This window comes from Schistocerca cancellata, chromosome 4, assembly GCF_023864275.1.
Source record: "Schistocerca cancellata isolate TAMUIC-IGC-003103 chromosome 4, iqSchCanc2.1, whole genome shotgun sequence".
Classification (NCBI taxonomy): Eukaryota; Metazoa; Arthropoda; class Insecta; order Orthoptera; family Acrididae; genus Schistocerca; species Schistocerca cancellata.
In genome coordinates, this window is record NC_064629.1 from 277,347,399 (window position 1) to 277,360,219 (window position 12,821).

The 12,821-nt window shown below is 39.4% G+C and overlaps 1 long non-coding RNA gene across 1 annotated transcript in view; it reads right to left on the bottom strand.

The window, feature by feature from the left end:
* Positions 1–12,821, bottom strand: part of LOC126184869 (uncharacterized) — a 191,705-nt gene that overhangs the window by 65,497 nt on the left and 113,387 nt on the right. The window lies entirely within an intron of this gene.

Below are 12,821 nucleotides of genomic sequence, written 5' to 3' on the forward strand. Positions count from 1 at the left end.
ATTCAGATGTAACGAATTCTGGTATAGTGCGATCAGTTTCTCAAGCGTTTCCGGGCAATCGAGGTTCGAAATTTCAGGGGCTTGTTGAATATTATACGAGAGGCCAGCCGTCGACAAGCAGCGTTGGTGCAACTGGCTAAGAGGACAGACTAGAAGTCTGTACAATATTAGAGTATCGTCATTTTTTTCTAATCTTGTCCCAGACACGAGTATCACTGCAACTAATCATCGTGCCTCGAAAAGGAATAATTATGATCATAATAAAATAACAGAAATCAGAGAACACACGGAAAGATTTACGTGTTCTACATGAAATATATGAAATGTATTCGCAGTTGCGAATACGAAAAACCATCAGCTGTGTAGAGAAATGATGACAATGAAAATTAATGCTGGATCGGGACTCAATCCGAATTTCCCGCTATATGCGAGCGGTCACCTTGACCGTTTTGGCTATCTGTGCACAGCCCACGGCCTGAACCAAACTTCCATACTTCGATGTTCCTACGTCATGATCTGTACTCGTACACACATTAGGTAATTCGCGTACAGGGGATATTTTAATTGAAAGTCACTGCTTGGTATCGGCGGATAACTATAATATCGCAGTGCCTGTATTGTTAAGAAGAACGATGCGCCCATGTCCGAAGGAACATTGCATCGATATACATAGATGTGAGTAATATATTGGTTGACTCCTGTAGCAACGAACACTCTCGGAATTTCAAATAGTAAATTACACCGTTATGTAGAACGCCTCTCTTGTAGTGTATCACTGGAGCTGACTGATCATTTCCGCGACACTTTCGCGCTTACTGAATGAACCTGTAACGAAATGCTCTGCTCTTCTTTGGATCTTCTCTTTCCTCTATCAGTCGTATCTGGTACAGGTCCCAGACTGACGAACAATATGCAAGTACTATTCGAACGAGGTTTTGTAAGTTACCTTCTTTGTGGGTACACTACACTTTCTAAGAATTCTTCCAGTGAATCTCAGTCTGGCATCTACCTTACCGTCGATTAGTTTTATGTGGTCGTTCCGCTTTAGATCGCTCCGTACTCATACTCCGTGACATTTTGGAGATGTGACAGCTTCCAGCGATTGTTCTGCAGTCGTGTAGTCAGCGTCTTTCTGGCTATTTATTCGCAGTGCTTTACTTTTTTATATACTGAGGGTCAATTGTCAATCCCTGTCCCAAGCGCCGATCCTTTCCAGATCGTCCTGAATTTTGTTATAATTGTGTAGCGTTTGTGGCTCATTTGTATAAAACAGCATCATTCGCGGAAAGCCTTATGGAACTTACGACGTAATTCATTAAGTCAAAAATTTTGCCACAGTATATGAAACATGAAAAGACAACGACAAAATTTCGTGAAAAATTTACGTATCCCTTATTTAAAATAGGCCAGAGGACTTGGATTATAATTATTAAGCAAAATAAAAATTATGTCAATTGAAAAAGAATTGTAAGAAAATACGTATGTGTGTGTCATTTATGTTCTGTCTGTCAGGGAATACTGAGGTATTGTGTATTTGTATTGTATCCAACGTTTTGCTCAGGAAGTCGTGTAATGTGTGGTTAACTACATTATCGTGGGTGGAAATAATTGTTGCCTGATTTTAAGAATTAATAGAAGAGTTATTTGAAATAGAGATTTGCGTTAGTGGTCAAACAAATGGCTACTGTATTAGCTGCAGCCTTTGTTTTCATCGCATGCATAAAGAAGCGTAGTTTCATTATAAGTAATAATTCTGCTTTTCCTTTAATGCTGTCTGCCTCGTGTTATGCTCTGCCAGTCGTGTGTCTTTTCTGTGCAAGAGAAGTGCAGTAGTAATTCAAAGGAAATAGTGAAAGTATCACTGTAGAACCACGTTTTGCCAGTCTACAAGGATACAAGATAATACCTAGCTCAAAGTAGAAGATAGACGAAAACTGTGTAGCCGTAAGTTTGCTAAATTAAAGTCAAAAGCTCACTTAGTCAAATAGTTATTTCATCAGCTTGAAATTACACGGTTCGGTTTAACTGAAGCTTATGATTTCTTGATTTATCTATTAAAGTTTAAAACCGCTTTTAGTTTAATAAGAAAGTAATAAAGTATGTACATCTGTTCTGTAGTAATTTACAGCGTTGTACACTGAGATAAAGAGAACGAAAAAAATTATTGCTCTAATTGACAACAGATAATATTTTCAGAAAGTTTCCAGGTGCAAGAGAAAGTAAAAGAGTGATAAATAACGTATAACGAAAAATACTTGTTTGTAGCTTCATTTTTCAGAAAGGGAAATGAACTATAACGCTACAAGATGCTGAATAAACTGGTTTTTTATACTGGGTTACGAATTTATAAATGCTTTAATTGGTAGAACAGCTCTGTTAAAATTAAAGAGCTATTACTAGCAGAGCAATCGGTGATATAGCAGCGAAAGCCAATGATATTATTGTGTGAGCTACAAGCTTGCACGCATTTGATCTATTATTTTATTATTTAATATTGGTATGGCCTACTAAGGACCACAAGAAATAACTTGTCTTCTTTCTTATCTCCTTTCTTTATTTCCAGTAGCTTTTCATTCTCTGTCTATGTTTTTCTCTTCTTTCTTCTGTTCATAATGCGCCTGTCTTTTTCTCCAAACTTTTTACTTTTTCTCTCAACTTTTCTCTTTCTCCTACTTCTTCCTCCGTTTTTTCCAATTCGCTCAGGTCTGCTTTAACTTCTTTAATCCACGCCATTGATGTTAGCGGATTTCTGTCAAAAATGTTAAAAATTATTTTTATTATTCTTTGTTCGTCGAGCTTCTTTAGGTGTTCATAGAATACAACTCTTCTCTTCCTCATTGTGTCTAATATTCATTCTAGTTTTTCATAGACTTCTTTCTTGCTTCTTAGTTTCAGTTTCCCGTCTTCATATTTTGACTCCAAGATTTTCCTGATTATTATCCTTTCCTTCAATTACGTTTCACAAAAATTTTTGTCTGTATTTAATGAAAGGCATTCTGAACCATAAAGACATTCTGGTGTAATTAAATTGTTGTAGTGCCGGGGTTTTGCATTTGCGGAAATAGATTTCTTGTTATATAGGTTTTTTTTATTAATTGAAAAGCCATCTCCTTTCCCTTGTAAGCTAGCTTCTTTGTCCAAAGCTTTTGGATGTATTACTTTACCCAGATATTTAAATTTTGTAGCATTTTTGTATTCTTTCACAATCAGTTTCCATGTATTTCGGCGCCTCCTTCACATGTGTCATATACACTGTTTCTCCAAAAGTTATACATAGGCCTGCTTTTCAAGCTGTCTTGTAGGAGATTTATCTGCATTGTTGCATCTTCTATGGATTCGGCTATGACAGCAATGTCGTCCACAAAAGCCAAACGATCAGTACTCAAATTATCCCCTTTTCTGCCAATTACTTTTAATTCTTTCTTCTTCTGTTCTATTCCTCCATATACTGCTTACTGTTGCTAGTACACAGCTTATCAGCAGTGGGGAGAATCCATCTCACTGTCTTACACCAGTTCGTATTTCAAAAGCCTTGTAGGTTACACCTACAAATTTAATTTTGCATTTTGTATTTGTTACCGTTTGTTTTTTAAGATTACCCCTTATTTGTTGTCAGCTCCAAAATCTTTTGAGTTGTTGAATGATATTTCCCTGTCAATCGAATTAAAGTATAAAAATATTATATAAATTCTATACCTGATTATAAATCCACAGAATACTCTCCGCACACTTCAGATACAGTGTATATCATTCCATACTGTGCAAACAATACTTTATGTGTTCGAGTAGTGTTTGCCACCTAGATTGTGGTCGGGTTTTCTAACTCGTCATAACGAACTGCACCACAAAATGGAGGCAGTCGGTTCAAATTCTATAAGTGGAAGAAAATTTTCTTAGTAGTATACGGTTGGTAAGAGGAGGAGAGGTTATACCAAACATCCCCTGATTCAGCTGCGGATCCAGGGCGAAGGTGTAGCGACGTAATTTGTTAAATCATTTGAAACGCATTGGTCTGAAAATGCTAGAATTCATGTGTTATGTAAGATCTATATCAACAACGAACTCTCACAACTTCGACAACGCCATATTTTACACGGTATGATATGGAAGTGTGCATTCGACATTAACAGTATTTCACGTGGCACTACGATTGTAAACTCAAGTATACAGATTATGACTGTGTGAGCTTGTAAATTGGGCACGGGGAGCTGTTTCTAGAAACGTCTTCTTATTTGGGAAAAGGGGAGAGGATGGGGGTAGGTGGGAGGCTTCCATTGCTTAATTCCACACACAACCCGTAGCGTCCCACGAACTGAAAGTAAACGACGATGATTAGTTATGGCGCTCCATGACGTTGGTATCAACGCCTGCTCTAAAATGTGTGTTATATAATGTTAGACAATACCTGTGGAGAGATATGGCAACTGTGGGAAAGTTTTAGCTGATAATTTATTTCAGTCACAGTTGAGATTTAATGTAGCGATTACGCCATGTGAAAACTATGACTTTAAACTACTGAAACAATATTATCAGAGTGTAGAATGTTTTTCAATACTTAACTCAAACTCTATCATTTTCAAACACTTACAATTGAACAATCACACGCTTACGTACTAAAATGAAACCATTGACACAGGGTGGCCCACCTAACGTGAACAGATCAAAATATCTGCGACGGTTGCAGATAAAAAACACGGTTTCCTCCAAATGGTGGTACGTGAGGAGGCCTGCACTTTTTTCTACATTCTGACCACTCAAAGTGTTTCTATTTACAGATATATAAAAGCAATTATCTACCTTTAAAATGGAACAACGTAATTTTTAGCGTATTCGATAGCATGAGAAACCAGGAGTGCAATGACGAACCACGTGTCTGGGCTCACAACGGAGCACCCCAAAAAAGAAAGTAGGATCCTGTGATGAAAGTCAGACAACAATCTTCTAAAACAAGGGTTATTCAGCTCCATTTTCTTGTCAACATAGACTAACATGACAAACTTTAGCACCGCTTTTCGACCAGCTTCCAGGTTTTTGCGAATCTCTCGTTGCGGATATTAGCATAAACTATATCACTGAACTTCTCTTTTCACGAACTACTGAATGGACTTAAAAAGTACGTAGTTCAATTTAATATATAAAATTATACATTTCGAGTGTTAACCGTACGGAAAAATACTCGCCTTTTAAAACAGTCATTTGGTGAAAACCATATTTGGAAATCTGCGGAGAGTTTAGGGCGCACATGATAGGTGAAAACCTTGTATAGTCTGACGACTAAATTTCTTTTCAAAAGAACCAGTACGATTGATTGAAACGGTTTAAAATATAAAATTTAATATCATCTTCAGTCGAAAAAGAGAAAAATTTGAGTTTATAACACAAATATCCGTTTCTAGTTACGTGGTATGGTTATTGCACAAACTTTATAAATGAAATGAGTTAGCTGAAACAATATTTGTAGTGAATAGTACGTCGAACGAGCGACTGCATGTAAACCTCCGTTTGGCTCTAATTTATTTTATTTTCTTGTCACGCCCATCACACGAAAAGTATGTGGGAGAAAGTAATATTTTGCCTGACTCTTGGAAGTGCTACAAACCTTTTCATGATACACAGCACATCTCTTCTAGCGTCTGCCACTTGAGTTTTGTGAAAGTCTCCGTAAAGTGCTCACCAATACTAAATGAAGACTTACGAAACGTGCCGCTCTTCTTTGGACCATATCTATCTCCTCTATTAATCCTGCATTTGAAGGATCCGAGACTGACGAACAATATTCAGGGATCGGTCTAACGAATGGATTGTAATTCACATCTTTTTCTCTTGCTCTCACTTTCTCTTCCCCCCCCCCCTCTCTCTCTCTATCTGTCTGTGTCCTTAGCTCTTAACTAAAGAAACAGCATTAATACAACAAAAAATTTACGTACATATCTCTCATCTTATTACAAAGTTACCTTCCGTAAAATGCTTGTAATTTACTCAGGTAACCTTAACATTGCTGTAGTTTAAATTCCTTAATATGTTGGTTGTTATATAAGTACAGCTACGCACTGAATGAGATTTCACTTGAAATCCTTTATGACTCAATATGTGGTCTAAGTACTCCACTTGCTCTTGAAAGAATTAGCATTTTTGTACTTTAGTCCACATTGTTGTAGCAGACGTCGTCAATGCATTTATAGGTACCAGAAACAGTAGGGACCCATTTGATTCTCGTAACACTGTCAGTAGTGTTGCCCGTTGGCTGGTTGTGATGGGTGTGAGGATGTCTTGTTGCACGGGACGATCTAATTTGACTTGAGGTCATCTCGTAGTACTGCTGGCACTGGTCTAGCTCCAAAGAAGCGTGTAGACCTTTACAGAGTTACAATGAACTTATAATTTACTCGGTTTGTTACTTCAGTCACTTCTGTTTATATGAAAATATCTTCACGATAGTGAAAATGCCTGTAATATATAAGGGGTGGTTACTAGATTAAGCATCTGTTGTAATTCATTATTTCACTGAACAGCTAGATGTTCACTTACTTTAATTACATTTTTACACATTGACGCCGTCTTGCGCTGACCATTTCTGGAGTCTTCTTGAAACAGATGAATATTTGTTAGATGATGAACTAGGTGATGTGACAGATATAACAGAATATTATTTCTCATTTAAAGATACTTTGTATCCATCAACTGTATCCGTACTTCTGTATTTCAAAACATGAAATTTTCATAAGCCTCCAAAGTACTGTCATCTGGCGATTATCCTCACTTAATACTTCGATGTGTGCAGTGAGCCAGTTTGCGCCCAAATGTCGTGAAGTAATACAGACCATATACTCTGTATCCACGTTCGACAACTTGTCTCGTTTTACAAAAGAATGTGTTACAGATACTTGGATGTGTTCTACCCCTCTTCGTTTTTTTACCACGTGCATTTAATTTATTTTATCAATGTTCTTCACTGAATGCTTGCTTCTTCCCTTTTTGCAATCTAAGTTTTATGTAATTTACAATTGTGCCAATTTTTTCACTGATGCTCGTGTCTCCCGTCTCAGAAAAATTGACATTCTATCGTGACTCGGGAACTTCTTTTACGGGAAGACTCAGACTGGTTTCCTTCATACAGGACATTCTTCAAGATTCTATGAAAGCTATTGTGAATGTTATATGTATATTTGGTGTTATTGCACTATTGTAATTCGTATTTGTTTCATGAACGAATGAACAATGTATAGACTCTTCGTCAGGCTCTATCGAGATATCGACATTGTCGTTCGATTTGAGTTACGAGTGTGTTGTAGTATGGGCTTTGGCTCAACAAATGTTAGTACTTTCATCTCGGTATTGAGAAAACAAGATGGCTGGAGGACACTTGACATTCGAGCAACGGAAATGTAATGTGAAGCGGTTTTTCAAGTTTGATAATGCCCTTGAAGTGCAACGTCAGTGAAGGCGGGAGTTTGAAACAGAACCGCAAACCCGCCTAACAATTATACGCATCATTGACAAGTTTGAATTGCGTGGAACAATTTGTGATATTCACAAAGGAAGATCAGGAAGACAGCGTACAGCTCCAAGTCCTGCTTCGTCCGCTCTCGTGTTGGAAACGTTTGTTAATTCTCCACAGAAATCTGCTATATAATGTGCACGTGAAATGGGTGTTAGCAGTACAAGTACAGAATTCTGAAAGCTGGAGTTTGGAAAGTTTAGATGACAATCCTGATCGCCGAATACAATTTTGCGAATAGTATCAGCAAATGGTAACTGATGACGAACAATTTGTGAGGAAGGTAGTGCGGAGTGACGAGGCACAATTTAAACTTACTGGAACCGTGAATCGGCATAACAGCGTGTACTGGACATCGGAAAATCCGCATGTTTATGTGGATAAAGCGGTCAATCTACCAGGAGTTCATGTCTGGTGTGGACTATTATCTAGGGGCTAAGTAGTACCCTTTTTTTTATGTTACTTTCATTGGAGAAGTGTACCTGGAAATGTTAGGGGCATCAATTTTGCAAGGTATACGTGCGCTTTATGGAGCTGATGAAGAGGACTTCTACCAACAGTACGGGGCGCCACCACACTACCACCTAGCCGTACGAGCTTTCATGGGTGACAATTTTCCGGGACATTAGATTGGACGAAGAAGGCCCATTGAGATCCCTCCACGGTCGTCAGATGTACCAACTATGGAGTTTTACTTGTGAGGAACCGTGAAAGATAACGTCTATCGACATCTTACCAGGTAGGATTGACCGAGGACATCGAAAAAGTACAAAGAAGGGCAGCCCGTTTCGTGTTATCGAGCAATAGTGGTGAGAGTACCAGTTTCTTTTTTTTTTTTTTTTTTTTTTTTTTTTTTTTTTTTTTTTTTTTTTTTTTTTTTTGCTGCGAGATCTATTTACAAAATTTCAATCACCAACTTTCTCTTCTGAATGCGAAAATATTTTGTTGACACCCACCTACGTAGGGAGAAATGATCATCACAATAAAGTAAGAGAAATCAGAGCTCGAACGGAAAGATTTAGGTGTTCCTTTTTCCCACGCGCCATTCGAGAGTGGAATGGTAGAGAAGTATGAAAATGGCTCGATGAACCCTCTGCCAGGCACATAAGTGTGAATTGCAGAGTAACCATATAGATGTAGATGTACATGTAGAAGACACGCACGCTGGAGGAACTTCGCCAGGGTATTACAGCGACATGTGCAGCGATCTCCACTGTAACATTTACTGACGTAGTTCTGGCGTCCGCTCGTCGTTCTGTTATGTGTATAGCCGCCAACGGTGAACATTTTGAATATTTAAAGTAACCATGTGCTAAACTGAAGGTTGTACAACGTGTGTGATGAGTTATTAAATGTAAAATAAACACATAAGTAATACTTCTCATTCTTGAAAATGTGTATACATTTTTCTGGCGGCCTCAGTAGTGGAGGAAACTGAGGATAAATAGAACAACCGATTTTAAAAAGAGGAAACAGTGAATGGTAAACCCCAACGATAAATTTTATTGGAGCCACAAGGAAAATGATATAAAAAAAAGCTATTGCTCACTGCGCTCAACGAACAGAAACAGATAAGGAAAATATCGTCTATTACAATAGTTCATGTGTAGAGTGTTGTCAGTTGCAGGCAGTTCTCACAATACAGTTCAGTTACATAATAACGTGGTCCTACAATAGCAGCTAATTAGGCGTTCAAGATGGCTGAATTCATGTCGCGGGAGCGCGTAATGGCGCATGGCTGCTTCACTGTTTCTGCTTAGCCATGTTGTACTGCGAGAACGTTCTTGCTAAATAGAAGTTTATTATTTGAATTCTGAGTTTATTCTGAATTACGTTACATCTAAGACGCGTGAATTCAGTCATATTCTATTATGTTGAAAATAGTAAAACGGAGAAAAATAGATCCAGCAACACACCATGATACTGAATCTGTTCTGACGAGAAAGAGTATGATGATGTATTTGTAGACAGTACGAACGCTTCATTGAGCGAAGATGAATTGCGAGCTCAAGGCGAAGCCGCTGACAACGTGGTTAATACTACAGATATTACTATAATGAGTACTACGATTACTCCAACTGCCAGTCAAGTACCAGATATAATTGCTATGTTGTACCATGTGTTACAGAAGAAAAGTGAAATATCAACTGAAATATCATCTGAAATATCAACTAAATTTAATGAATTGTCAAGTCAGACCTCTACTAATGAGTAATCTGAAGTACGAAATGAAATATTCACTAAAGATAGTCAAATGTCAGACGTAGAAAGTGAAATGGTAGAAATGTCGCCGGCCGGGGTGACCGAGCGGTTCTAGGCGCTACAGTCTGGAACCGCGCGATCGCAACGGTCGCAGGTTCGAATCCTGCCTCGGGCATGGATGTTTGTGATGTCCTTAGGTTAGGTAGGTTTAAGTAGTTCTAAGTTCTAGGGGACTGATGACCTTAGAAGTTAAGTCCCATAGTGCTCAGAGCCATTTTTAGAAATATCAATTCTAATAGATAGTCATTTCGGTGGAATATCAAATCATATGCCTTTTAAACATTATGGAATCTAGGATCAGTTAACACCGAAGATGTCAGATTAGGGTTGCCAGATGTCCCGGGTTTCCAGGATAGTACCAGTTTCATATTAAAGAAGTCGGTGTCCCGAAAAGTTCTTTCGGAACGGCAGTTTGTCCTGGATTTCAGAGAAATATTATCATACTCTATTTTTTCTTCAAAGTCTTACGTGGATCTCCAGCTGTTAAGCTAAATTATGGAAGTTTTTACTATCGCAGCTGTCTTGGTCCCTTAAGGAGTATTACTGTGCAGTAAGTGCTGAGTTTTCCGTATGGTCCCTTATCTCAGTTCGGCTTAATCTTTGCAGCAACGTGGGTCTCTGTTTCCCTGTAAGAGTCGTGTTGCTGTTTGTTTATTATTAAAGTGTTTCATTGTTTCAAGTGGACTCAAAATGCGAAAGATGAAGCGTTCTTTCCAAGATATATTCGGAAGAATGTTTCTTCATAAAACAAGGAAGAAGGACTATAAAGTTATATTTCCGTTGCACATGGGGGAAGTGCAAACATTAAGGATCATTTAGCTAGCGTGTACTCTGCAAAAAAAGATATTTTGTGTCAACTTCTTTTAAACAAGCAAATCAGTAACAGATCGAGAATTAGTAACATGCTATCATACCGATTAACATCTTATGTCTTTGAGATCAGTGGACTGTACTTCTAGGTGAAGCTCCAAACTTTTTAATGATTCCGAAGCAGTAAAACATGTGACGTTGGGATGAACAAAATCAACAGAAATTGTGAATTTAGTGTTAGTGCTCGGCACAGTCCAACAAATATGCGATTCTTTTTGCATTTCCAGCAATCCTGCTTGTGTGAGCCACTTCTCTCCTACCGTGAGCGGCTGTCGGCAGCGGTTCGCAATCTCCTGACTAAAAGGAGTAATTTTTTCCCGTTTCTCGCGTTCTTAAGCTGAAGAGAAGTGTCCCAGTTTCTGCTTCCCAAATTACGTTCATTTTTAGGCAGTTTAAGAGAAATGTGCCCGTTTGTCAGCCAGAAATTATGACAAACCTATGGTAGATCAAATTTCAATTAAAATACTTAATGAATTTCCAACAAAAACACAATGAAATACCATCCATGTACCTAAGATGTCAGTGTAACAAAATGTGTTACCCACAAATCTTAAAATGCCAGTTGAGTTGTCTAATTGGTCGTCATTTGTCTAATTGGTCATCTAAGACGTCAACCAAACGAAAAACTCGATGTTCGCTTAAATATAGTAAAATATCTACTGACTAAATTAAAATTTCTGCTGCATGTGGTATATTGTCTGCGAACACTAGGAAACTGTACGCTATGTCTAATGAAATTTCATCTAATATCAGTGAACTGACCTCTGCAATAAACGAATCGATGAATTACGTGAGTTGTAGGTTCAAAAATGGTTCAGATGGCTCTGAGCACTATGGGACTTAACATCTTAGGTCATCAGTCCCCTAGAACTTAGAACGACTTAAACCTAACTAACCTAAGGACATCACACACATACATGCCCGAGGCAGGATTCGAACCTGCGACCGTAGCAGTCCCACGGTTCCCGACTGCAGCGCCTAGAACCCCATGGCCACCGCGGCCGGCTGAGTTGTAGGCTAGCGAAATGAAATATTCAATGAACTGCTCATTAGCCGTGAAAGACGTGTAGATTCAGGAACAACACTTGTAGTGCAGACAACTTCTAACTTCCCATCTCAGCATGATGCTTCGAAGAAGATCACTGAGCTTGAAGTAAATCTATTGGAGAGTGTATTATGTGAAATTTTATTGCAGTCACAATACCGCTATAATGTAACACCACACATCAATAAGGTGAAACAAGAGCCGCCCGATGTGAGCCAGGTAGTTCGTGGCGGGCTTCCTTCTGTATCTACCACAAATGCTAAAAATGTTTACTCCGCACTACACAAAGACCTAACCACAAAGCAAATCAAATACACTCCTGGAAATTGAAATAAGAACACCGTGAATTCATTGTCCCAGGAAGGGGAAACTTTATTGACACATTCGTGGGGTCAGATACATCACATGATCACACTGACAGAACCACAGGCACATAGACACAGGCAACAGAGCATGCACAATGTCGGCACTAGTACAGTGTATATCCACCTTTCGCAGCAATGCAGGCTGCTATTCTCCCATGGAGACGATCGTAGAGATGCTGGATGTAGTCCTGTGGAACGGATTGCCATGCCATTTCCACCTGGCGCCTCAGTTGGACCAGCGTTCGTGCTGGACGTGCAGACCGCGTGAGACGACGCTTCATCCAGTCCCAAACATGCTCAATGGGGGACAGATCCGGAGATCTTGCTGGCCAGGGTAGTTGACTTACACCTTCCAGAGCACGTTGGGTGGCACGGGATACATGCGGACGTGCATTGTCCTGTTGGAACAGCAAGTTCCCTTGCCGGTCTAGGAATGGTAGAACGATGGGTTCGATGACGGTTTGGATGTACCGTGCACTATTCAGTGTCCCCTCGACGATCACCAGTGGTGTACGGCCAATGTAGGAGATTGCTCCCCACACCATGATGCCGGGTGTTGGCCCTGTGTGCCTCGGTCGTATGCAGTCCTGATTGTGGCGCTCACCTGCACGGCGCCAAACACGCATACGACCATCATTGGCACCAAGGCAGAAGCGACTCTCATCGCTGAAGACGACATGTCTCCATTCGTCCCTCCATTCACGCCTGTCGCGACACCACTGGAGGCGGGCTGCACGATGTTGGGGCGTGAGCGGAAGACGGCCTAACGGTGTGCGGGACC